Source organism: Palaemon carinicauda, chromosome 11 (assembly GCF_036898095.1).
Source record: "Palaemon carinicauda isolate YSFRI2023 chromosome 11, ASM3689809v2, whole genome shotgun sequence".
Lineage (NCBI taxonomy): Eukaryota > Metazoa > Arthropoda > Malacostraca > Decapoda > Palaemonidae > Palaemon > Palaemon carinicauda.
The window spans coordinates 2,349,526-2,354,525 of record NC_090735.1 but is presented as its reverse complement, the minus strand read 5'-3'; the positions used below and the strand labels follow the sequence as shown (position 1 = coordinate 2,354,525).

Here is a 5,000-nt window from a genome sequence, read left to right as displayed (position 1 = left end):
TCGGTGTCTAGGGGGAATTTCCGCCGTCGGAGATCGCATAGTCTTCGACGTCGTCATCCAGGAGAATTTAAGAATCTCCTCTCCCGTGATCCCATCACCCGAAGATGCTGGGGTCATCGGTGTGGGGGGAATTTCCGCCATTGGATCTTGCATAGTCTTCGACGTCGTCATCCAGGAGAATTTAAGAATCTCCTCTCCCGCGATCCCATCACCCGAAGAAGCTGAAGCTGTAGACGTCATCGGTGTCTAGGGGGAATTTCCGCCATCGGATCTCGCATAGTCTTCGACGTCGTCATCCAGGAGAATTTAAGAATCTCCTCTCCCGCGATCCCATCACCCGAAGAAGCTGAAGCTGTAGACGTCATCGGTGTCTAGGGGGAATTTCCGCCATCGGATCTCGCATAGTCTTCGACGTCGTCATCCAGGAGAATTTAAGAATCTCCTCTCCCGCGATCCCATCACCCGAAGAAGCTGAAGCTGTAGACGTCATCGGTGTCTAGGGGGAATTTCCGCCATCGGATCTCGCATAGTCTTCGACGTCGTCATCCAGGAGAATTTAAGAATCTCCTCTCCCGCGATCCCATCACCCGAAGAAGCTGAAGCTGTAGACGTCATCGGTGTCTAGGGGGAATTTCCGCCATCGGATCTCGCATAGTCTTCGACGTCGTCATCCAGGAGAATTTAAGAATCTCCTCTCCCGCGATCCCATCACCCGAAGAAGCTGAAGCTGTAGACGTCATCGGTGTCTAGGGGGAATTTCCGCCATCGGATCTCGCATAGTCTTCGACGTCGTCATCCAGGAGAATTTAAGAATCTCCTCTCCCGCGATCCCATCACCCGAAGAAGCTGAAGCTGTAGACGTCATCGGTGTCTAGGGGGAATTTCCGCCATCGGATCTCGCATAGTCTTCGACGTCGTCATCCAGGAGAATTTAAGAATCTCCTCTCCCGCGATCCCATCACCCGAAGAAGCTGAAGCTGTAGACGTCATCGGTGTCTAGGGGGAATTTCCGCCGTGGGCTCTCGCATAGTCTTCGACGTCGTCATCCAGGAGAGTGGGAGGTGCTGCTGGGTCTCTGCCATGCAGGATATTACTAAGGATCAATAAGGATTTGGTGAGATCCTGGGCTAGGGCCACGGCGAAGTAGGTAGCGCATAGAAGCATCCAACAGGTTATCTGTAAATGATGGAGACTTTTTTTGAGGGTGGAGTCTTGCGGGTTTTTTTTCTGTCTAGATTTATATAAGTATTTTTTGCAACATTTCCATGAAAGGGCCATGCCTTGGGGCAGATCTCTATAGTAGTAATAGTAGTAGTAGTAGTAGTAGTAGTAGTAGTAGTAGTAGTAGCAGTATCGCTTGCTAAGCTACAAACCTAGTTGGAAAAGCAAGATGCTATAAGCCAAGGGGCTCCAACAGGGAAAATAGCCCAGTGAGGAAAGGAAACTATGAAAAATAACATTTTGAAGAAGAGTCACAACATTAAGATAAATATCTCCTACATAAATAATAAAAACTCCTCTTTAAAAAGTAGTAATATGGTTCATAATGATTGCTACAATTAAGTATGCATATATATATATATATATATATAGAGAGAGAGAGAGAGAGAGAGAGAGAGAGAGGGGGGGTGTTCGAAAAGAAATAATTAGGCATAGGCAGATTAAAACTCATGGTAATCTTTATATCTTTATTCTAATGTACTCAGTCAAGCACATACCTTTCTAACAAACAAACAAAAAATACGTCGAACTCTGCATTTTGGTATTTTCCTTAAAGTATCTATCAACTAATGCTCTCCGTAACATCACAAAAACCGAAAACCGTTTTTATTGTTTCTTCGAAAATAAATAGCCTTGTTTTGGATAGGCCTATTCTTTGGTTTTATTTTGGCCTATTCTTTGGTTTTCTTGGCACTGTTGGGCGTGCAGTTGCTCTCTATATTTCACAAACATAAAAGATATCTTAGATATCATCTTCACTTTTTTTTTTAAATAAACTGTTGATGAGAACGAGCAATCTTTATCCAAACGAGAAACTTTCTTATCTCTTCTCTATCTCCATTCCTAACGAAATAGTTACTTATAAATTAACTAGAAAAAATAATTATATTTCTTACTGTCTACAAGTAAAATCAGCACAAAAATAAACAATCTTATCGAAAAGGTAGCTTTTATAAGGAACGTTTCAAGATTTCCCAACGCGAACAATATCCAAACGAGAAACTTTCTTATTTCTTCTCTATTTCCATTCCTAACGAAATAGTTACTTATAAATTAATCAGAAAAAAAAGATGTTACATTTCTTACTATCTACGAAGTAAAATTAGCACAAAAATAAACAATCTTATCGAAAAGGTAGCTTTTATAAGGAACGTTTTAAGATTTCCCAACGCGAACAATCTTTATCCAAACGAGAAACTTTCTTATTTCTTCTCTATTTCCGTTCCTAACGAAATAATTACTTATAAATTAATTAGAAAAAAAAGATGTTACATTTCTTACTATCTACGAAGTAAAATTAGCACAAAAATAAACAATCTTATCGAAAAGGTAGCTTTTTTAAGGAACGTTTTAAGGTTTCCCAACACGGTAGAATCTCCTCTCCCGGGATCCCATCACCCGAAGAAGCTGAAGACGTCATCGTCGTCGGGGGAATCTCCGTCGTCGGAGATCGCATCGTCGTCGTCGTCGTCCTCCAGGAGCCTGGGAGGTCCTGCTGGGTCAATGCCCTGCAGGAGATGACTCAGGATCAACCAGGGATTGGTGGCACTCTCGGCTAGGGCCAAGGCGAAGTAGGTAGCGCATAGAAGCATCCAACAGGTTATCTGTAAATGATGGAGACTTTTTTTGAGGGTGGAGTCGTAAGTTTTTTTTCTGTCTAGATTTATATAAGTATTTTTTGCAACATTTCCATGAAAGGGCCTTGCCTTGGGGCAGATCTCTATAGTAGTAGTAGTAGTATCACTTGCTAAGCTACAGACCTCTTTGGAAAAGCAAGATGCTATAAGCCAAGGGGTCCAACAAGGAAAATAGCCCAGTAAGGAAAGGAAACAATGAAAACTAACATTTTTAAGAAGAGTAACAACATTAAGATAAATATTTCCTACATAAACTATAAAAACTAACAAAACAAGACAGAACAGCGTGCTCGAGTGTACCCTCAAGGTAGAGAACTCTAACCCAAAACAGTGCCAGACCATGGTAGAGAGGCTATGGCTCTACCGAAGACTAGAGAACAATGGTTTAATTTTGGAGTGTCCTTCTCCTAGAAGGGCTGCTGACCATAGCTAAAGAGTCTTTTCTACCCTTACCAAGAGGGAAGTAGCCGCTGAATAATTACAGTGCAGTAGTTAACCACTTGGGTGAAGAAGAATTGTTTGGTATTCTCAGTGTTGTCAGGTGTATGAGGATTTATATATTTATATATATATATATATATATATGTATATATATATACATATATATACAGTATATATACAGTATATATACATATATATACATATATATATATATATATATATATATATTTATATATATATATATTTATATATATATATATATATATATTTATATATATATATATATATATATATTATATAATATATATATACATATATATACAGTATATATACATATATATACATATATATATGTATATATATATATATATATATATAATATATATATATATATATATACATATATATATATATATATATATATACTATAAAATCAAACCATCTGCCAGCTATTTCGAATTCAAAACATTCTCAATTTTTCCTAAAAATAATTTAAATGTTAAGTTCCTAAAACTCGTTACATACCATCTCTCTCTCTCTCTCTCTCTCTGGTCTATTCCACTTTTTATGCAAGCCAACTTGCAGGCGTTAATACCAAACAAGGCTAATTATGAGTGGTTGTCGTGCTGGCGGGGCCTTCCCCTTTGCCCTTGATGAGCCCTTGAAAATGAAGGGCGGGGCTTCAGTTCTCACGCTCCGAAGAGCATTTCTTATCCTCCTTATGACCAAGGTCCCATTAATGGACCTTGCTTATGACATAATCTGAGAATGCTTTTAAGCACGGTCGAGGAGGATCTGATCTGAGGTAGTGGGTTGAGATCCTACCGCTGGAGAGTTATTGGGTCCTTCTGACTGGATCCCTCTCTCTGGTCACGGCTCATTTCATCCCTATTTACAAATACACCGAAGAGTCTGGCCTATTCTTTACACATTCTCCTCTTTCCTCATATTCATACATCTGCCAACTCAAAGAAAACCGAAACATTCTTCTTCACTAAAAGGGTTAACAACTGCACTGTAATAGTTCAGTGGCTACTTTCCATTTGGTAAGAATAGAAGAGACTCTTCATCTATGGCAAGCAGCTCTTCTAAGAGGAGGATACTCTAGCCCTGGGTAGTGCCATATCCTCTGTACCATGGTCTTCCACTGTTTTGGGGTAGAGTTTTCTTGCTTGAGGGTACACCCAGGCACACTATTCTATCTAGTTTTTCTTCCTCTTGTTTTGTTAAAGTTTTTATAGTTTATATAAGAAATATTTATTTTAATATTATTACTATTCTTAAAATATTTTATTTTTCCTTATTTCCTTTCCTCACTGGGCTATTTTCCCTGTTGGGGCCCCTGGACCTATAGCATCCCACTTTTCCAACTAGGGTTGTAGCTTAGCATTTAATAATAATAATAATAATAATAATAATAATAATAATAATAGGTCAAGCAGCTCTTCTAAGAGAAGGATACTACAAAATCAAACCATTGTTCTCTAGTCCTGGGTAGTGCCATAGCCTATTGGAAACGTCCCTGCCCAGCAATCGCCAGACTGGGGTTCGAGTCCCGCTCAAGATCGATAGTTTCTTGCAGTGTCTGCAATCTCATCTCCTACTCATGACCAAACCATCTCCATCTACCCCTCACCATGATCTCATCCACATGTTATACGGGCTGCCTTCGTGCAAGAGCCCGTGTCTTGCTTTTCGCTT

At 39.6% G+C, this 5,000-nt stretch overlaps 1 long non-coding RNA gene across 1 annotated transcript in view; it reads right to left on the bottom strand.

Moving 5' to 3' along the window:
• The window catches only part of LOC137649935 (uncharacterized), a 14,685-nt gene that overhangs the window by 554 nt on the left and 9,131 nt on the right, over positions 1 to 5,000 (bottom strand). The window contains exon 2 of the long non-coding RNA XR_011045879.1: positions 1 to 1,176. This exon is cut by the window's left edge and continues 554 nt beyond it. This is a non-coding gene — a long non-coding RNA (uncharacterized lncRNA). The remainder of the gene's footprint in view (positions 1,177 to 5,000) is intronic.